The 22,522-nt window shown below is 43.3% G+C and overlaps 1 protein-coding gene across 2 annotated transcripts in view; it reads left to right on the forward strand.

Annotated features, from left to right (window-relative positions):
- fbrsl1 (fibrosin-like 1) overlaps nucleotides 1-22,522 on the forward strand; it is a 312,051-nt gene that overhangs the window by 118,998 nt on the left and 170,531 nt on the right. Inside the window, exons 3-4 of one of the 2 annotated variants that reach the window (XM_042488366.2) lie at nucleotides 16,543-16,644; nucleotides 21,762-21,797. The gene's annotated coding sequence lies outside the window, so the exon portion shown is untranslated. The remainder of the gene's footprint in view (nucleotides 1-16,542; nucleotides 16,645-21,761; nucleotides 21,798-22,522) is intronic. The other variant, XM_088077100.1, reaches the window with a different exon arrangement.

The following is a 22,522-nucleotide window of genomic DNA, read 5'->3' on the forward strand; positions in this document are numbered from 1 at the left end:
TGCTAATAGATAATAGCTTAGTTGCAGTTTCTTGGTGCAAGTTGAGAAATGGTGTACTGATCTCTAATATGCACCCTCTGTAATTCCATCTGCATGGTGAACTTATCTTGCCTCCTGCTACCTCCCAAATTTTGAGTTTTGACTTTTGTAGAACTCCATTAACAGTAGCAGAGCGAGAGGATCAGGACCTTTGTGCCCCCCTTCAGGAGTTCTGTTCATGCTGGATGTTTGGGTTGTGGGTGTACTGTCTAGTGGACAGATCCTTCTCCACCATCCTCTAGGCCTCCCTCCAGCTCCTGGGCTAGGCCGAGACTTTGAAGGCTAGCTGTTGAGATTCAGCAGACGGACGCCTCCTCTGGGGAGCTGACATCATTAGAGCGGAGAGCAGATCCCGGCTCCTCTTCAGCCTCAGCAAGGGAGGGAGAGAATTAAAGAAAGAGAGAGGGATAGAGGGAGGAAGAATGGAGGGCGGGTTTGAGCAATACGAGGTCAAGATCGTGGCACAATTACCCTGGCAGCGCTGTGCCCTGGGAGGCCAAAGCCCCTGACTTCTCACCCTGCCAAGGTCGCCCGGGCCGCTCCTCAAGACAATTAGCCTCCCAATATCCTCCTGTCATTTCCACATTCGCTGCTCACCTCCCACTCCCATCCTGCACTCCTCCTCCTCTTTCTCAGCTAGGTATTTCGTATGCTGTGAGCCTGTGGCAGTCATTTCCACGCTGTAGATACTGTGTTTTCTACAGCTGCAACTCCACATGTGCATGTTTGTGAGTATACTTTACTGTTACAGTGTGTTACTGCCATCAAGTGGTGCTGTGAAAGTGACTCTCATACATTCTCTCACTAACACACAAGCCCAAACAAATCATGTATACACGAAAAAGACAGATGTGATACATTGGATTCTCTTGGGTGCTGGAAGTGGCATTGTGTGTGTCATTTTGCATACAGTAACGTGTGAGTGTTCACTGTTGCAAAGGGGACATGCATAGAGAAAAACACAACCGTGAGACAGTGAGTTGTAAATGTGGGTCATCTTTGGTTTTCCTCATGTCCTCAACAGAAGACGTTATGTTCACGGCAACATTATAAGGTAGCCTGTACTGTGTTGATGGAACAGTTGGTAGCAATTAACGGAGCTGGTTGCATTGATTCTGGTATCCAAAATGAAAAAGGATATCTTTTTATGTTGTGGTTGTTGTCAACAAGAAAATCTGCAGGGCTGAAAGCTTAAAAGTAAATCATCCAAAACTGTTAGACATAAGACAGATGTATTAAAGACAAACAGAAAATTATTTTGATTTTTCCACTCCAACAATTGCCAAATCTTCTCTTTGGAACATATTTCTCCATCCAGGGAAAATAACAAAATCCAAACATTTTAGAGAGGTTTTTTTTTTAAGTACAGCACTAAATATAAAAAAAAAACATAATTCAAAGCTGGGGTAGGCAGAGACCTGGAAAAGGCCAAAGAACAACCCCCCAAAAAACAAACAGGAACACATTTGAAAATACACACTCCTCCAGCAGTCCCCTCTCCCATCTCCATCCCAAGCACCACCCACCACACCACCACTGGCATATGAACGTACTTCATACAGTTACCCCATGTTTCCCCATTATACAAGTATACGTTTTTTTCCATACTTAATGATTTATTTAATCATATGTTATTGTAGAGTTGCACGCAGCTCATTCGCTCAGCCCCTCCTTACCCAGCTCTGTTTCTTTCTCTGTTTATCAAACCACAAATGAGACAAGAATTTGCTCACTAGCCACCCGACATTTCTTCGCCTCACACCCTGCCACTGTGGACTGTTTCCCCGGGAGGACAGCAGGCAGCAGCTTGGGAGACAGACCTTTGGTCAGCGGCTGTAGCTGCTCAAATATGGCCAGTGCCGGCAGTCACCGTGGTACTGGTGGCCAGGTCTAGCCTGTGTAACAGCAGCAGAAAGTTTGCTGATCCAGTGGGGAGTCAGAGCTGTCTAGTCCAAACTGTGGACACATTGTGATTTGAGGCTCTCAATAATGTTTGCTACATAAATGTGAGTCTTTAGCACAAAGCTAAACCACTGGCAACATTTTTTGTCCATCTCTGAAATACTTTGCCCATATTCACACATTTTATTTTCTTAACTGGCAGAGTGTTGCTTGGCGGTGTGGGCTTTACAGTGTTTATAGTAGTAACTTCATCTGCATGATCCTCTGCTGTTGAATCAGGTTTTCACCAAAGAGACTTGCATGCACATCTGCATTCGTGGAACATTAGTGGGAATACCCTTCCACCGCATTGACCTGTGATTGGCCAAGGTCCTGAGGTGCAGAAGTCTAGTGTTTTTGCAGTCCACTTGAATTGCGATACGCTCAAAGGTTATGATGAGATTTTTACCCAATGAAGCCAGGATTAAACTGCCTACTCAAGCTTTAATGTTAATAGCGCACTATTATTCAGGTAGAAAAAGATCAAGAAGCATCACTCAATCCCAACAAGAACAGCCCTACTCATCAGAAATTAAACCGCCATTTAATTAAGTCATGTTAACTTCCTACCCTTTTAAGTGCCACAGCTTTACAGTTAGACTTGGTTTATCCCCTGGACTATTCCATGTGTTGCCAGTCACGGGGGGGGGGGTACAGGAGGCAGCTTCATCTGAGCGGCCTTGCCAATTAGAATGCGCAGTGAATCCGCCCGTAAGCTTATTAAATCACTATTATCCCTATTAACACAATGGACATGATCCTCTTCTACCAACTGCATCCTCATTTTATGTAGTGTACATCGCGACAAGCAGCGCCTGTCAGATCATCTAATGTTGTGAATATGCTCGCATACACACACGCACACACACGGCACACACATAATCGTGCCCAGGCACTGGCAGATAGCGAGGCTCAAATCCCCACACATGACAGCGTTTTGAGGGATCATATAGATGCAAATGCAGCCATGTAATTGCACAAGCAGTAGATCTACGCTCTCTAGGCTGGATGCTGTCATGTCAACGGCTGATTCCATCTGCTTTTCATCGTTTCCTTTTTTTTTTTTTTTTTCCTTTCCAAGACCTGATTTCCATACCAGCCCAAAGCTTTAGAATCCCCTCGTCTTATCTGTTCTCCTCCTTCTTCCTTCTCTTCCTCCACCTCAGTCTCCTCCACCAGCCTATCTCTTTTGGTCCAAGTTGGAGTGATGGAAATGACAGCAAAGAGGCAGATGTCACAGCCAAACAGGCAAAATGACAGGGAGGAGGCCTCCTGCGTTCTCCTCTCTCCTCCCATCTCCTCTCCTATTCTGAAGGTTCCAACTATCCTTGCCTCATTTCTTCCAAATCTTGACATATGCAAACTCCTTTAAGTCTTGTGTCTTGCTGTCTTGTGAGGGAGAATGCATCAATCCTTCCACCCCCACCTTCAGTGTCTTCCATACTTTGCTTCCCCTGTATTTTCACTCTCGGTCTCCACACTGCCTCCTCTGACCTCCCATTATTCTCAGCAGCCTTCATATTTTTTGCATGTCAGGTGTGCGAACTGAATGCTTTCTGCATCTGGGCTTATAGGGATTTAAAACATTCCTTATGCAGGCCTGCATATGGAGATAGATAAAAGCCAGTGTGACGGCACTGTGATGTGCTACCAATCTACCAATTTGCTGCAAGTCAAAAGAGCAATGATCCTTTGCTCAGGAAAAAGAACTTGGCCAGAAGGGATTGTGAGCAGCAGGAACATGCCAAGACATTTTTTTTCTGTGCTCATTACTATGATTGGGGTGATTGTTACATGGTGTTTTCATATGTAAAGCAACTGATTTTTCTTTTGTGTTCGGTTGTCCCATCTCCTTTTTCACATTGCATTCTACAATGAGGAATACATCTGAAAATCAACTCAGTGCTTTTGGAAGGAAATTTAATTTATAATGTCACCTCATAATATGGTACTTAAATGTGGTACTCTGTGTCTACAACATAACAATGGACATTATGGAAGGGTTTTCTCATGGAAAAGCAAATTTATATTGTGGGAAAATGTTATGAATATTGGCAACAATATATTCACACACATTTCTTCAACTTGACTTTTGTGCTGTAGTCAAGTAACATGATAAATTGAAAATGACAAAATTAGATATAATGTTTAAAGATGGTTGTTGAAAAAAAATGAAAGAAACTAAATCATCTCATATTTAAGTTTTCCAAAAAGATTAACAGCCTGCAGGCAACAAGAGTGTGTGAATATAACAGGTGGTTGTAGCGAGGATACTCAGTTGTATTTACTATTAGGTGGAATCATTTTGCCCACAGTACTATGCTGGAAAAAGATGGGGTTTTTTTTTCTTCTTTGTTTGTTTGTTTTTTACACTAAGTTTAACTATTTCAGTACATGCTTTTCACAAAAGATATTTTGACTCTCAAAAGCAGGAAAGATACAGGTGGAACTAATGACATTAATGATGGATCTGCTCCATCAAGTGCCCCACTAAGCCGTTCTTGTAAGCCAGCATGCTGAATATCTGGGCCCAGGAACTGAAACACATAAATGAAATGGGGCCATTATGAATGTGATCAATTGCACCTGTGCTTTTTTGGGCATATGTCAAAATGACAGGGGAGAGAAAGGTCCATTGTTTGAGATGGAAGAAACAGGGCTGCCTCATTGTATCTTGAGTGGTTGAACAAAGGCAGCTTTATACCACATAGTAGGGAGGTAGGGAATAACAGCATCATACATATAGTGATAAATTCCCTCTTAAGCTCTGTGGCATTTGATGTGAACCAGGCTTTGGGAGTTTGCATGAAAATGGCAAAGATCAGATTTTTAACCTCACCACAACCACCGCCTTTATCAGTGTCAGATTCCTTCACCACAAAAGCAAGAAGCCAAAGAAAATTAGGGAAGTTGTTAGTATGCTAACATCCAATAGTTGTTCATATGCAGGTTAACATGTCAGCATTAGTGCTACATAACACACCAACACCACAATATCAACACCAGCTCTGAACATGCAGTTTGACATGCAAGTTCATCTGTGGCAAAAAAAAGTCATAATTACCATTGTTTTTAGTCAATATTGAAATCATAATTATTTAACACATTTAGTCATTGACTTTGGTGATCGCACCATACATTAAAAAACTTGTCTTTTTAATAGCTGTTTTTCTTGAACTTTAAACTAAATTAAAAAGAAGAACACACTTTAGAAAATGGATCAATAAAAGAGAACAAATGTAATAAATAATATATGATATAAATATAAACATGGCACAAGAAGAGAGGGACAGACCCTGAGCTGTTGGCAGAACAGCCATGGGCTGGCATTACTCTGTGCAGCATGCATTGGAATGAATTGTAATTTAACATATTTGAATATATTTCTTGCTTTTTCTCTGATGGTCTGAAAATTGCTGCTAGTTTTTTTTTTTTTTTTTTTAAATAAAGCCAATAAGAGGGTCTCAGGAGTTGCCAAGTGGCTGAACATCGTGCCGCAGTAAACGAAAAGGGTGCGCTGGATTTATAACACAGGCCAAAATCTCTAGATTGCTTGTTTTCATAATCATTTGATGCCAAAATCATAATTGAAACTAAAATTTGATTAACCGCCCAGCCCTAATTAGCATGTTACCATCCAATAGCAAACAGCTGTTACAGCTATGGCTAGCTATACACAGGGATATATAAAATGTTCGTTTACATATAAATACACACATCATAGTACTTCCACAGATATATGTAAACATTTAAACATCTCTGTATGTATATGTTTTGAGTATTGTAGCACATACAGCATGCATAAGCATTGTTACATTCCAGCAAATAAACACAGAGATAAGTGCATACTGTATAAGCACGCCAGCACACACACTTCAACTCCCCTACCTCTCCCTCTCTTCCTTCATCCAACACATAACACTTCCTCCAAAATTCACTGGCAGTGTGTGCTGTGCAGGCATGAGATAACGTCCCAGAAGTTTTTCAAGGGCAGGACGGGTGCTCAGACATCAGAGGGAAGCCGCGTCGAGCCGAAGCTGATTCATTACATGTGTTGCATCTGCTTCCTATTAAAAAGCCCAGAGCACTCTGGCTGTCTCTCCCGGTCTCTCTTATTCACTCTCTGACTGCAAACTACCTCCTGACTCCTCGCCTAGACCTCATCTCTCTCTCCAAAAAAAAAAAAAAAAAAAATACTCCCTCATTCTGTCTCTGTTTTCTAAACTCTCTCCATCCTCTGATGACTTGCCTCAGCTTCTCACTAAATCTTACAGATTAGCTCAAGCATTCTGTCCTACAGTATGAAGTTCAATCAATATAAGAGTCTCCAAGGCTGATATAAGTATTTTAGGATCAAAGCTGTCCACATACATGCAAGTAAGTAACTATATAGATAATATTTTAATATTACCACTCCGTGCCAGAAAAGCCTAAAATTTACTCCAGTGTATTTCTTAGAATTCTTTTCTTGCCAACGTGCAAAACAATGTTCACGGCACCATTAGACTGTGGAAGTGATCATTTTCCACTTTGTTTCATAGTGAGCTAAGAGAGATAACTTTTGGTCCTCCTCTCTATTTCATTTTCCACTGCAGATAGTAACCCCTCAGTGTAGGCAGGATTCTCAGCAATAATGTGTGGTGTCATGTTCAGCGTGAACAGAGGAGCGCCTGCATTTTGTCACATGTATGGCGTAGTTTATGGAGTGGTTTTGAGGGTTTCATTAAAAAAAAAAAAATTCTGAGTTGAGTTAATTTAAAAAATCGCGGTCACCATTTTTAAACAATCTGTGGTCTGCAGTGGTTTTTATCTCCACTTTTAGTATTGACTGGAGGTTTGAGGGAGGTGGTATTGAAAAATTACAAGATACTACTCACAACTTTAGCTGATGGAAAATCAAAAAAGAATTGGTTGAGTTAATAGAGCCATGCTAATACTGGATATACTGTATATCTGCATATTGGGATAACATACTCTATATTTCAGCTGATGTGTAAAAGGAATTTTGCTAAAGATGTACAGTATACATCTGACATAATTTAAAAACATTTTTGCCATTACAAAGTTTGTCAAAAAATTGCCCATCATGTTTTTTCTCTAACTGTTAAAGTAAAATAAATAAGTACATTAAAATAAACAGGATCTTCATAAAAAAACAAATGTTGATGGTAAAACGAAGAACAAAATGGTGATTTTATTGGTTGTCTGATTTTTTAAATTTTTTATTTTAACTTTCAAAGATGTATTTGTATCAGCCTAAAAATATTCACTTTAATGAGGAATCAAAATAAACAACAAATTAATAGGAATCTGGTAAAAGGTTGGATCTCTATTAGTGCTAACTGCTGCTGCCACTTTAGTAATTGAAAGTGCTATCAGATCAAAATGTGAGTTGACTTGAAAAGCTTCCACAAATGGTGTCAGTTCACCTCCACAAAGAAATTCTAAAATTGTCCATCTTTTCACAGACAGACATAAATGGCCAGCGCAGTTTCTAGTCCTCTGTTTTGTTTTCATCTATATCAGGATCTCTGAGGTACAAACAGAAGTGTTGTCATTCAAGAAACGGGTGTCTCAGAGAGTCACTGATCGTCACCAACTGACATTGCCATTGAAAATACTTAACTGTCGCTAACCACAGTTAACTAAGGAAAAAAAGTGATTATCTTCAGAATCGTATGTTTCGGTCGGTCATTGATCAGTCACACAGTGGTCAGCAGTAAAGTAACAGCGTGGTGATTAGGACACACGGCACGATTTTCCTCAGACATTCCATTAGAGAGCCATTTCCTTACCTGATTGAAGAACACAGTCTAAAGCTAGATCGATTGGAAGTTTCAGACACTTCTTCATCTGGCATTTTTTTAATCACTTGCTCATTTCCTTTACCCCACAATCTCATCTTCAGTGTTTTAATTATGTGGTGGTGAATGATAGCTAGTTTTAAGGTGTGTGCGAGTGTGTGTGTGTTTGGTGGACTTGTTAAAAGGGGCCTTTTTGCAGCTCGCACGTCTGCCTCAGCTGATAATGATTTCAGATTACATTAGAGGAAATTAAACATTTCTTAAAGTACGTGTGAGGGTGACAAAGTTATCAAGTGTAGACACAGGAGAGAGTGTGAATGTTGCACTTCGAAAAAATGTAATTCCTTCGACTGCTAATAAGATCATTTTCAAGTGTTAAAAAATAATTTGTGGTGTTACAGGAGTTGGGCAAAACGAGAGTCTTTAGTACATGGATCAGTGGCATACAGTGATAAATGATGAAAGAAATTTGTGGTGAGAAATGTGTACCTTATCAAAGAGAACTAAAATGTAAGACAGACAGACTTTATTATTTATACAAACATGATGTGTGTTTCAGCGGCTGAAAGCCAGTAGAGCCCTGTAAAATTCCTCATAGTAGTCACAGTTATTTTCTAATGATCCTAATACCTGTTGTCAGAATGTTTGTATTGCATGACCTACTTCTGAATCTGCTCATTATTTAAAAGATGCAGTATTCTCTGTGATATTAAGTCAACGTGTGAGTTGAAGTTGTTCAAATCTCTGTGTGTAGTCAGACATTCTGTCATTTCGAAATCTGTCTGGACCGCTGATCTGTCCCACCAACAGACTCTTATCAGCTGATAAGAGTGTTTACGCCAGCCTTATCTCTGTCCATTTAAGGGTTATGGAGTTGAGAGTCATAACTGATAAATCTTTTCCACGCCAAACTGTTGCAGAATCTGTGATTGATGGAGCAAACACACAGTTATTATGGCTGCGATGTCAAGCAGCGCAGTGTCGACCTGCATGTAGAAGACAAATTTAATCTCACACTTTCAGACATCTAAAAGATACAATCATTCATTTGGTTAAAATGTTGCTGCTGTCATTAGAAGGCATGGTTCAGTGTTAATACTTTAGTTCCATCTTTGCTTTTTAAACTTTATTTTAGGAAAATGTAACTTTACATTTGCTAACATATAATTTGGTTTATACTTGTTGCATTCATACAATGTTTATGTTTTATAGTAAAAAAAAAAAAATCTGTAAAAGAGAAAATTAAAAAATGGAGAAAAATGAAATACAAAAATAAAGGAAAAAGAAAATGATTGAGAAAAAATAAATTGATGTAGGGGTGACAATCCCCAGAGTCCCCACAATACAGTACTATCATGATAGTAGACTTAAATCACAATACAATATTTTTGCAATTTTAAATGTCTTGTTGTATGCTGAGTATTGCAGTAACATATATCGCAATTCATGACCTTTATCAAATACAAGTCACTCATTTTTATTGCAGCAAAATAGTGGACAGAAAAAGCAACTGTTTTTTATTATTCAAGAGGGCTCGCAAGACTTTAATTTGTATTTGAAATATTGATCATTTATTTATAAAAAAAAAGTCAATACATTGGTGTTTGTGTGTGGATACTATATTGCCACACAAAATATTGCGATAATATGATGGTGCACATACATGTACACATTATTTCAATTCCATCTTGAGACTTTATTCTCTCTTAAACGACTTCATAGTCATTTATTTAGTGGAAGTATTTTTGATTGATTGAGCCATCGTTGTAATTATTGCTATCCTGATTAAATATAAGCTAACATTACCACTATTAGCATGGCAGTGATGATAGGGAGCACCACTCAGCAGTCACTCATTTGGACCTTAACCAGTGAACTAATGACATTAAATTATTTTTTATTTTGCAGCAGCATTTATTATTAGTGTTGTAGTTCACATCAGTGGCACTTCTCTGTTGGAGAGATATGCATATGGAATATCAGTGAGGTCCTGAAGTCATGTCTAAACAGCATTAATTATGACAGAATGTGGTTTTGAGTCTATGCAAAGAACTATCATGTATAATCAAGTCAGTTCAAATGAACATGTACAGTATGCAATACACTCATTTTTTCCACTTTTTTTTTAAGGTTAACACAGCAGCAGCTATTTAGGAGTTGAAAATACACACACACACACACACACACATATATATATATATATATATATATATATATATATATATATTTTTTTTTTTTTTTTTTTTTTTTTTTTGCATGCCTCCTCATTACCTTGAAACTACTCCTGGTGATTGAAAGGTCTGCTGAGATGATTACAGCATTGAGAGGTACAGCAGCGCACACTTGAAAATGAATGAATAAATCATTCTCGCTCTTAATCTCCAAAAGGTTTTGCTGACCACTTAGTGCAAATGTGACATTTCCAGTGGCATGTACCACAACCTGAAGTTGTTTTACTGCGACTTTGAATGCCCTCTCTCTTTTTGAAAGCCAAAGTGAACTTTGACTTGCAAATAATAACGCCAAGTTAAAAAAAAAAAAAAAAGAAAATCAAGTACAACCTCCAAAGTGAATGCCATTTGAATTTTTCTTGTTAGCATGCATAAATCTCTTGCAAAATGCACTCAGTGCTTTCAACGCTAATAGTGTACACAGAAATCAAAGCTGTGCATTTCTTGCAGAGCAACAAGAGAGGAGCGAGATCTGCATAATGTTGAAGAGCAAAACGCAGATCCACAGCATCGCTCCCTTGCTTTCCTTCCAATAACATCATTAGCATTTTGACATCATCGGCCTAATTGTTGTTGGTAGCTCTGAGAAATGCTTGCCTTGGAGTGGGAGTCAGGGGGAGAGGAGGGGGCGGGGGTGTTTGTGCTGTAAGGCCTTGTGCTTATCAGTGCAGGGCAGATACTGTTCCTATGTTCCTGGCTGACAGGTGAGCTGTGTGTGTGTCTGTCGGTCGCGGTTGTCAGTGAACCCTCGGGACAGGTGCTGAGGGATGGGTTCGTATTTGGGAGCAGGTGCATCTCCCCTCCCCCTCTTCCTCCTCTTTTGCCTTGTTCCCTGACTCCCCCAGGAGGCATATGGTGAGAGTGATTGGAGAGACCCGGGGCCCACGGGGAGTGCTCCTCTCCCCAGTTCATCTGTTCCAGACGGGGCCCTGCGGGACACTCAGGCTCTCCCGAGGTCCCCGTTGGCTGGGAATCAGGACGAGTAAGCGTCTTCGCTTTCAGGTTGACTGCTTTGTTACAGTGCTGGGCGGTCGTGGTGGCCACCCCAGTTAGCTTTTCTCTGTGTAGCATTGTGCTCTGCAATTTAGTGCCGGGACACGTGCTGAACGGCTAAAAGGTCACGCACTCTAATTTGTTTTCTCCGTACCCCATTTGTACGCAAGTGTTGCTTTTAATCTGCGGCCTCTTGTCGTGTCCTGGTCTCATAGCTTGCAGTAGAAACGCCATCTTGCTGCTATTTCACAGGCTCATATTTGTGAACCAGCTTACAAATGTGATGTAGCTCTGAGTGCACTAGGAGAGAGTTATGGGGGCATTTTAGGCCTTGTATAATATGTGTACCTCTTTTATGTGGTCATTTATTATAAGGCGAGCTCTATGAATAATGTATGATTAAAAGGCTTAATGGATACACTGGGACTCGTCAAAATAAAAGCAAAAATCCATTTGCTCTCCCTGTAGTAAATCCACTTGCTTGTCCTTGGGCTAATTTCCAACTTGGGACTTGGTGGGGGAGTGAGTGCACGTCTTGATAGCGATTTCAGGGGAGGGAGGTGTTGGTTGTGCTGTAAAGTGAGAGAGAGAGAGAGAAGAGGGAGGAGGAGGAAAAGTGAAATGAGACATGGATGAGGAACAAAGCCAGGAACACCTCTTTCTCTTGATGCCTCCCTCCTTCATCTCACTCTATTCCAGACCCTCTCTTTCTCTCCTTCCTTCTCTCCCGTTTCTGTCTCTCACCATCTTATAGCTCCTTCCCCCTGCCTCTGAGCAGCTGCCACTTCTGAGCCTGAAGAAAATGAAGGCAGATGAATCAATTTGGCCTGTGGCCCTAAAGTGCACTTGTCTGCACCCCAGCCTGGGCGGGGGGGATAATGAGCCGATAGATTGAGCCGGTGCCGGAGCCCGGCACAGAGCGCTGAGGTGCCTTCGCCCGCCGCACCACCGGGCCCCACTCACATACATACATACACACACACACACACACACACACACACGCATACATACACATACTGCTGATGCCTCCCTGAGCAGCGGTAGCAGCCTGTCGCTGGGTTAATGGGGGTGAGGGTCCTTTGCGCAGGACACTTTTCAGAACAAATTAGAGGAAGGATCTGTATCCGTCCTCTTCAGCCCTCCCTTCCCTGAATCGCCCCCGTCTCCTCCCCGCCCTGTGCACAGGAAGCCCGGAGATCTGACTGGAGTGTCGTAATGCGGAGGAGAAGAGCATCAAGGCTGCTAGAAAGGAAGAGGCGGGCGGGGGGCAAGGTCCAAGATCCTAGGGTAATGAGGATTGACACTGGGACAAGGCTGAGGCACAGCTTCCCCGAGCGCTGTTGACAGGTGACGGCAGGCTAGGGAGAGACGAGGCAGAGTGAGAGGAGCTGGAGTAAGGAGAGGAAAAGCGAGGTCAGGACTAACAGCTTCTCTTATTCAAGTAGGAAAAATGTGGGAGACTGCGCAGCCGTCCGATGCCCTCCCCCTGAAACCCCCTGCAAGGTGAAGGAGGTAGGATCAAAGGAGCAGGACAACAAAGCATCACCCGCCAGCCTCCAGCCAGCACCCTGCTGACAGGCTGCAGATTGATCGACACTGCTGGGAGAGTGAGGAAGAGGCCGAATAAAAGGGAAAGTTAGTCAAGCCTGGCATGAACTGATGTGAACCACTACTGTCTCCATCGACGCCTCGACTAGCCCTTTCTAAGCAGGCGGGCCTTGTGACTTCACCCAGGGTTAGAGTAGTATAAATGAGCAGGCCCAAGTCGGCACTACTCAACTTGGGGGGAAATTAAGATGCTGGAGGGCCCTTTGAAGATAATTAAAGAGCACAGAGCGGCAGCCTCCAGAGAGGGACTGCAGACATGTTCAATACCGAGACTAATGGAGCTAATTTCCAGTACATTATTCATGTAAAACACAGGCCCTTACTTAGCTATGTTTCTCTACGTCTCTTCTATCTGTCGTCTTAAGTCAAGCTACCCCCCACCCACACACAGATTAACCAAATTCACTTGCTGCTGCAACCTGATTAACCTTGTCCCAATACTGCATGAGTCAAACCTTCAATGTAAACAAACTTAATTCACACAAAAAAACTCCTTCAAACAGCCAGGAGGCCGAGAAATGCTCCCTCAAGGCTGCCCAGAAAATTACCTCAAGCACAGTGGAAAGGCATTATGACCTTGAACTGTGTCACCACCCACAGCCAATCACATCTCAGACCATTAGCCCCACCCTCAAGCTCACCGACTTGTCCTTTAACATTAATGAGTACACAAAAAGGGAAAAAAAACAACACATGAAAGCTGTACAGTTGGGAGCTTAGGGCCAATTAAACACCTCCCCAGACAGGAAATTAGTCCCTGCCTTAATCACAGGCAGTCAGGGTTGCCAATCTTTTGTCAGAGTTGGTGAATTCCTGCCTAGATCAATTGCTCTCCTGTCCCGTCGAACAGCGGCTCGGGGAACGGTCCTCGCGCTCTTCATCATTAACCTAGGCGGCTAATTAGACGCTGTGCTCTGATCAATAGCCAAGTTGATTGCTGACTGGGTAATGTAGCTGCAGGCCCTGAAGGAGATGGAAACACTTTGGGCGCCTTCAGGAATTTGTCAGCAACACTGATGCTGGGTAAACAAAGTAATCAACGGCTGCACTTGACGGCGACGTGACGCAGACTGTACCTTGACGCTGTGCCTCCGTGGCTGCCTGCCTGCTTGCCTGCCACGGAGGATTGCTCTCTTTGTGCTCTCCTTGAGAAAAGGAAATCAAAAAGGCCACCATCTATTTTGAGATTCAAGGAGTGATTAGGCTGACAGCTAGTGGAGCGAGAGCGAGAGAGGCAGAGGGAGAGGGGGGTAGAGGTGGAAGTCAAACCTGATTAGGCCCACCTGCCAGGTTTCTCTTCCCTCCATCTCTAGGCCCTGATTGCTTGGCAGCAGCTCCCTCCTCCTCTCCGCCACGCTCAACCCCCCCACCCCCCCCACCCCACCCTCGTCCTGTCACTGTTGACCTCAGTGTACTGCTAATGCCCCTTGGCCAATCAGCATGCTTGCCCTGGCGGCGGCAGGGTAATTAAAAGGGAATTGTGTCTACTTGGCATGTGAGCTGGTGGGCACGAGGGTAGACAAACACTCTCTCTCTGCCGCCTTGCCTCCCTCCCTCTCTCCCAGCCAGGTGGTAGCGTACAGGACCTGTCAGATTAGCTGATGACCCTTTTAATTCTAGCCCAGCCGGGGGCCATAATTGATATTTACCGGGAAAGGTTAATTGTAGCAGTGATCTGCTTAAATTACAGTGGAGATCAGGAGAACGGGGCCAGCCACCGTGCGCGCCACCAGGGGAGCTGCTACATGCAAACTGCTAGTCAAATGGATTACACCCCGCGGCCATCGCCACTGTACTCCAAGGTGGGGAAGCAGCACGGGACACTGTGATTGGCTAGTGCTGCACCAGCACATAGTCTTCCTTGCTGAGCTCGCCAACCTCCCATCTGGCTGGGAATTTGAATGCATGCCAACTGTGGGTCTTGATGGCCTGCATTAAAACAAGCCATCCAGGTTTGCATTCGGGTTACCGTGATACGGGTGGCTGAATGCAGATACTGTCATTTGTACATTTAAGCTGCATAATCTTTTTCTCATATATGTTCTTTTAGCGGATGAAGATTTGCAGATCTTGTTAGTTCATGCTACATGTTTTTCCCTTTTTTATACTGACCTCAAAGAACTGTTTTAGACTTATGAGGTCAACTAATGAATGTGCCAGTGCTGTGTGTGATGTATGTGTGGATTTTAGATGGTATTAAGCAGTAGATCCTAACATTTTGACTCTACTTTTTCAGGAACATTCAATGTTCTTGTACTGTGTGTAGGCTAAGGCTAAGGTGAGCACATAATAAAAATCTTCTAGCTAGTGTTGCCTACCTGTGTTTGTCACACTACCATTATCATAACATGGCAAAACATGCTCAAAAAGGACATTCCATCTTGCTTGAGTTGGGCTAATTGGTGGACTTTAGGGCTAAAGTTGGCTCATTGTGTCAGTCAAACCAGATTTGGCTGCTCAATACAAATATTCCACTATTTTGTATTGAGCAGCCGGGGCGGGGCTTAGCAGAACGTTCAAAGGGACAGTGACGTTCACATAATATTGTTGGATCAGACATGTGTGACAACATTTTTTTCACTAGAAATCAAACAAAAGCGAGAAACTGTATCATATAAAGTTACTCATAGTCTGAAAATTCCCCACCTCTAAGCATAAGGAAGATCGGAACATTATCTCGGCGCCTGACCGGGCAAAGAATCTCTTCCTTCAGATTCAGCCTGGGTTTTGGCCCGCAGCTGCCTGTACCAGAGAGCATCATGAAAGCGAGGAGTGTTCACTCAACAGCTTAGTCCTGAAAAATGCTCACTGGATGACAAAAACAACAAACAAACAAACAAAAACAATCAGGTCAACAAAAGTCAACTAAATTTTCAGTAAATTTCTGGATCGGCATGACAGCTGTGGTAGACTGTCACAGTTGAGATTGGGTCGAGGTTTGGGGTTGCAGGTGTTTTTGCTATAGCCAGTTCTGCTTTGCATTTAGCCAAAGTACAAACTGACAATGAGCTGTGACTTTGAGTTTTCCTCACATGAAGAATAAAAGGACTTCGGCCGCCTGAAAGTCAGTTGAAGCCATTGTAAGTTTTGCTGTATTATTATTCCTAGACGCCCAGCTTGTGGAGTTGATAGATCCAAGTGAGTGACAGAAATTAAGACGGTATCTGGAACTTTTATTTGTGTCCCCTGTTTGAAACTTTGTTGTCCTCATTTTTTCTGCAGTGTCTGAACTTCGGATGTAAAAAAAGATAGCTCTGGTCATCAGTGGCTGTGTGAGGTGCCTGTAATTAAACATAAACTTGTTAATGTGTAAACGTAACACCTCAACTGCTGCATTTGTTTTAACAAGAAACCAAATTAATTACCTACTTACAAAATTGTGTTTGTGGTGGATTATTAAGATTTAATGATTCAGTTATTATGATAGCATACAACTATTCAATTATAGATAATTAATATTAGCCGCTTTTCTGCTGATTAATGATTCATCTCTAGAATAAGAGCTGTACTGGTGTTTTTGCATTTGTATGTAGCTTACATTTCTGTCTTCTTTTTTTCACATACCATTGTGTAGGTTTTTATCTTTGTCATCCCATGCAGCCATAGACAAAATCCAAATAAGACTATTGAGTTCACAGTGATGTAAAGCGCTTGTCATTTGTATTAAACTTGCAAAACGATTCTGGCATGGTCTTTTAGTATAAAACAGTTTGAATCTTTCTCCTTGCCATTTTATGAAAGTAATAAGCTACTCTGCAGTGATTTACCGTTATATCAGAACAGCTTTTAGGATTATACTTTATGCCTCTCAAATGTCTGAAAAGTAACTGCCTCTCATGGTATATAACCTAGTTGTGAACATAGTGCTTTGGTTCATGAGGTAAGGACATGATTTGAAGATGTCCCTGTTCTTGTGTCCCCTGCAGATCAAACCTTTAGCGCTACGCCCGGTCAAAGTCAGCGAGGACGAGACGGTGCAGGAGCTCAGCCGACCGCACAGGAGCAACTCCAAGGAGCAGCTCAGCGAGGTGAGTCCACAGACGAGACCTTTCTCCTTTTCACAGACCTCCTACAGTGGGCCGAGCTATCCACTTTCACAGGCCAAGGCAGGGGACCCTTGGGGTAGATATAGAGAGCGGGAGGGCGACAGCAACATTGAGGCTGAGATCAGAGAGCAGCTGGTGCAGTAGCTCCTGCTGTTTTCAGCTATCACCTCATAAATCCCCTGTGTGTCGGGAAAAAGACTGGTTGGCTGGCAGCACAGAGAAAGGAAATGATTAGGCCAGTCACACAGCATCACCTTGTTGGCCTGGCATTATTTAAAGCATGGCGCGGTTAAATGTAGACATGACCTAACGCAGTTCAGCCAGGTGTGGGTTGACCTCAGCGACCCCAGAATGGAATGAGTTAAAGAAAGTGTTCCAATTATCGCTGCGCCGGCATCCATATGCCAGCCCATTTAGAGGATGAGTAGGTGGCAAAGGAAAATGGAGGCCAGGCACTGGTTCAGCATAAGGGATGAAATAATGCAATTTAGATACAGGGGAAGTAATGAGAATTTATGCAAAATCCCAAGCGGCTCATTTTAAATGAATGTAGAAATATGCTTCCTAACTAATGCCTGTCAAGCAGACCTCCCAAACCTAACGAAATTCAATCAGACTGTTCATTTAGCTGACGAAAGCAGGAGAGAGAGAGAGAGAGAGAGAGAGAGAGAGAGAGAGAAAGAGGAGGAAGGAAAATATGCAGCTCCCTTTTTTCCAGCAGGGGTAAAATGATGGAAGGAAAAAGATTTTAATGAACTTATTAAATACATTGTTTTAAGCTATTCAGCATTCCATTGAAAATCCAGCTTGATGAAAAAAAAAGTCTAATTTCTCCCATCTTCATCCTCTTTTCTCTAAGCCTCGCTGCTCTGTTTCTCTTGTACACTGTCCCCCCTCTTCCCCTCGTACCATTTCTCTTGAATTTGTGTAAAAGCCTGTCTTTTAATGAAAAAGTCAGGGGGAAGAGGCGGGCTTGTCAGATAAAAGACCGAAGCCAGTTGACAGCTCTGACAGGGATATACGACAAGCACAGAGAAGGAGGGGGGAGCATGGAGGGGGTGCTAGAGTGAGGGTGGAAGTGGTGGTGGTTGCGGTGATGGAGGTGGGCGGGGGCACTGTTGAAAATTGCACGCTGTAATCACCGACGGTGTTAGATGTGGCATGTCTCTCTAATCTGCTGCCAAATAAATGGCGCACAGACGCTGATCGTTGTAGCCGCGGCATCCATATCTCTCCATCTCTCTACCTCTGCCTGTCTTTACCTTTCTCTCCCTCTTTCTGTCTGTGTGTCCGTCCCTCTCTGCTAGCTGTTGTATTCCACTCAGTAAAGGCCCTGGACAAGACACGCACAGCGAGATTCCTCACCAACACTGTATCACGGTCTCCACTATATTTCTTATTTTTTCAGCTCCATGAAGTCTCCGCCACCGCACTGAGAGCACTGCTAATTTTCGTAAAACACGCTCCACCACATCAAAGTGGCTCCCCAGCTTTAAGAGCTCTTAACTAATGATGCCGCGTCTGCAACGAGTAAAATGGATTTCTCTTGTCTTACCGCCAAAGGAAATAGAGACAAATGCGACATGTGGACGCGCCCGCCTGCCCGCCTGTAAAAACAGTCATGCATCAATTTGGGAGCAGGGGGTAAAAAAAAAAATTGCAGTGGGATGCTGTTTGTTCATTGCCATGGTTGGGTCTTTATCTGTTTATTTTGACTAGGTAATTGTGCCTGCGGTGCAGCGGGGCCCCAGCACTAAGCCACACAGGGATTAGGGAAATATGAGGTGGTGGAGGGGGTGGGTTGCACTGCATCTGTGTCCTGCGGAGGAGAGGGGCGGCAGTTGTGTGGTGCTGTCAGGGTCTCTAACACCCTCCTGTTTCCACCCACACCCACCCACATGCACCCAAACCCACCCAGCCACCTGATCTGCCACAGAGGGCATACATGTTTGCATCCCGTTCCTCATCATGCTCCATCGAGCTCTCATTGGCCCACCTCTTGGCCTCCCCGCAACGACAAAAACCAATAGTCTGGGATGGGAGAAGATGGACTGGTCCCTCCCCCTCATGTCGCCATGTTTTTCTTTTTTCTTTCCCTTTTTTTTGTAAGGAGAGTGGAGGAGGGGGCATGAAAATGGGGAGAGGATTAGGGGGCGGATTTAGCAACATTTCTCTTCTCCGGGGCTGTTTAGTTAACCCTTAAATGCCGCCAGCATCCGCCCCATCCCTTTCGCCACCAACCACCACACACACATACACACACACACACACACACACACACTCGTCCTCCTCCCTCCCCCACACTCCCTCTCTGGGGCGGGTTCTTAAATCCTTTTGAAGTCCTAAGCGCTGCAGAAATCCATTGAGAGCCATGTATAATGGCTTTTAAGAGAGAGTGTTTAGCTGGATGCCGACCCTATGGCTTATGAACCGCTGGCGTTTTAATGGATCCCCCCCTTTCCCTCCCCTCTTTTCCTCCCTTCACCGGCACTAAATCCAATGGATTGTCCCTCATTATCATTTAAATAAGCCTCTCTTTCTGCTCAGAATGCTCCAAGTTGAATGAACTCTACATAGTAAGGCTAATTCCAAATGGCCTTGGCCTCCCACCACCTATGCACATATGCTCTCTCACACACAAAACACATGCATATACACACATACTGTATGTGTGTATATGCACTCACAACATGCACACAAATACATGTTGACAATAGACTACATTGTCACTGAATCACACTTTGGCCCTATTGCATCCACAGATTTTGCTTTCCGTGCATTTCTTCCTCCCCTCTCTTCTGGCCTCCTCTCTGGTTCGTGGTAGTGACGGGGAGCAGAGAGGTTGAGCAGAGCGGGAATAGCCTTTTGATTCCCGCAGAGCCTGCTTTCCGGTTCGCGGCGGGACTCCTCCCTAATCGTCACCGCAGGAGCCGTCCTGCGAATCAGAGGGGCACACAGGCGTTGATGAGGGCTGAGGCCTAGAGCAGGTGTGGGAGAATGGATGAGGGGTATTGGGAGGGTGCAAAACAAGAGAGGCTGCGGCGGTGAAGGTGTGGGGGAGGTCGTTTGGATTGAAGGTGGACCTATGGATGAAATTGGTCTAGCAGAAAAGTCTCCTCCAGAGACCAGGGGGGGAGAAATTGCCAATCTAGACAGAGGAATAAAAGAAGTGAAAAGTGGAAGTGGAGGGAGGGATTTGGAGATTGGTATTCGTGCTGGGCTCTGACAGACAGAGCCAGAGAACAGAACAAAACCTAGCTTTTTCTGTCTCCATCCTGCTCTTGTTCAGCATTTAGAGGACTGCATTAGGAAGCACAGGAGGAGTTTGATGGGCCAAAACACCTCCCTAAATGCACGATGAGATACTTATCCTGAGTAAAAGGGGCTGATATAATGTAACATAATAAAAACATTTGGTTTGGCCCCAGATGGTCGCAAAGATCATTATTAACATGAAGAAAAAATTGAAAAACATCATCCGATGAAGGACAGTATAGTTTATGTATTGATTAACATGATAAAATAGACACAAGTGTTTCAGGTTGCCTCTCTGTCAACTTTAGCACTAAATTAGTGCTAAACTTATGCTCTTGAGTCCATTTTGGAAGTCTTAGTGGTGCTATTTGTAGGTTGGCTTTGAATGGCGGTGGTGTGTGGATGTGATACATTCATCGAGATTTGGAAATCAACTCAAAACGTTGCAAACACCCCTTATGCCGACTTCTGCAGGCTAGCAAGGCCACGGTTTTCACATGTAAACATCAAAGAAAAAATGGAAATTAATGAGCACCAGCCAAACTAGAACCCTGCTAGCCATTGTACAGGCATTTTGAAAAAAAAACTGGACGACCTCCAGGCGATGTCATTGTCCAATGGGATATCAGGAACTGTAATATCCTTTGATTTAACCAAAACTTGGCTGAAACCTGGACAGCCCCATTCAACCAGGAGGATCATTTTGTATGCTGATGCGACAGAGCAGAGGACTCCGGCGAGAGGAGGACAGGAGGCGTGTGCTTTACAGTGAAGAAGGACTGGTGTGACGGTGGGAATGTGACCCCTCTTTCGATTACTGCCATAGGTTCTTCAGAGGCGTCTGCCCATGTTTAGGAGGAGCAACCTTTGGGCCGTGTTATTTGGGTCAGGATGTGTAGACAGTTAAATCATTCCACAACGAGAAACATGAGTTAGGAAAACCATCAACAAAAACATGACATTTCATGTTGATTGATTGACAAAAATTACATTTTTACAGTTTGGATTGTCTTCTATAAGAAATGATTCATGATGTACACAACATGCCTTTTTGCCCATAAAGGATATAAAGCAATTTGGAAATGATCCGTTGCATGTTGTTGGGTTACTCTTATTCAGTACTGTTTGTTTTGAGTGCAAAGCAAACACTTGGAAAATTATAAAATAAAACAAGAAGAGAGGCCAACATCTTTAGCTGGCAGGGTACCTGAGCTGTTACTCACTCTCAAAACAACAATTTCTATATCAGTGTGTTTTTTATCACGTTATCCACTGGTGAAAGTGATGGATTCACTCCCATGTGTCCATCAGTGTCAGATGTCACAAGACCAAGTGAATCCAGCCTGCACTGCAATGCATTGCTTGTATTATAAAATCATCAGATGCATAAATAATGTTGTCTCCAAAAGGTCAACAGGCAAATATTAAGACATGTCATTTATCACTCAGTTACCTCATAAGTTACCCCATGAGTCCCAATCATTATTTAAGTAACACTGTGCTTGAAATGTACTCACACAGCCATAGAATGAATGTTTTGCATCATTTTTATTATAACGTTAACGTTAATAATCAATGTTTTCCACAGTGTATTTCTATGGCAACTCAAATTAAGTCTCTCGGCAGGACATGAGTGATTGTTTTTAGAGCGGGTGCCGCTCAGCTACCCCCACGGTGGAGGCCAGAATGTGTGGGAGTGATGTGTGCGGGCGTGGTGTACATGGCGGGGCGGGTAAAAGGTTAACGTGAATATTGATATTAAAGCGGCGCTGCTTCATCATGTCTGTGTCAGCGAGTGAAACGCTCCTTAAAGGTCATCCCTGTTCTCCTCTCTCTCCCTACAGAGTTCCACTCACTCGCTGTCAGGCCGCGGCTACTCGGTAAGTGGCATTTTCATGCTTCATAGCTTTACGGCAGAATTACAATCTCCAACGACCCGCTTTATGGCCCCGGCGCTCGACATTTTAATTATGTTAAATAGAGTAATGGAGAAATCATGATATTAGGAACATTAATTCTGGCTGACTGACTGATTAAATTGCGGGAAGGTGTCCTGCGCTACCTTGGCGAAAAGAGCCTCGTTTTATTGGCATCGATCAGCGCCGTTCGCCGGCACTGCAATTTGGCTGTCAGAGTTTTATGTCTTCCTCCAGTGACTGTCAATGGAGGATCCTTTTGCTCACACGTATAACAATATGCCTAAAAGCCTCTTAAAGGCCCCCGTATCTATGCAATAAATACAACTTCTCACCAACACAGAAATGCATGTACACTTACACCTTCAGCAGGATCCATGGCAGTTAAACATGTCTTATGATTTGTTGGAAAATGTTCAAGTGAGATGGCTTCTGTCGTAGACCGTGTGTTGTTCAAGGTAAATGTGCCCGAGAGAAATATTTAGTAATGTCTTGGGAAACGTCAGCGCAATCCTTTCAAACATACACTAGCTCACAAATTGTCAGAGCAGGACTATTTTTATCCCTTGAAAGCATCTGTTGCCTTGCCCCAGTGCTTTTTTCGAACCGTAAATTTGTGCTCTTCCCCTCCCATTGTTTCAATGATGTGTCTAGTCTCTGGGTAATAGAGACAGCAGTCGTCCTTTATG

This window comes from Plectropomus leopardus, chromosome 4 (assembly GCF_026936395.1).
Source record: "Plectropomus leopardus strain MGB_pleo_1.0 chromosome 4, ASM2693639v1, whole genome shotgun sequence".
NCBI classification, from domain to species: Eukaryota; Metazoa; Chordata; class Actinopteri; order Perciformes; family Serranidae; genus Plectropomus; species Plectropomus leopardus.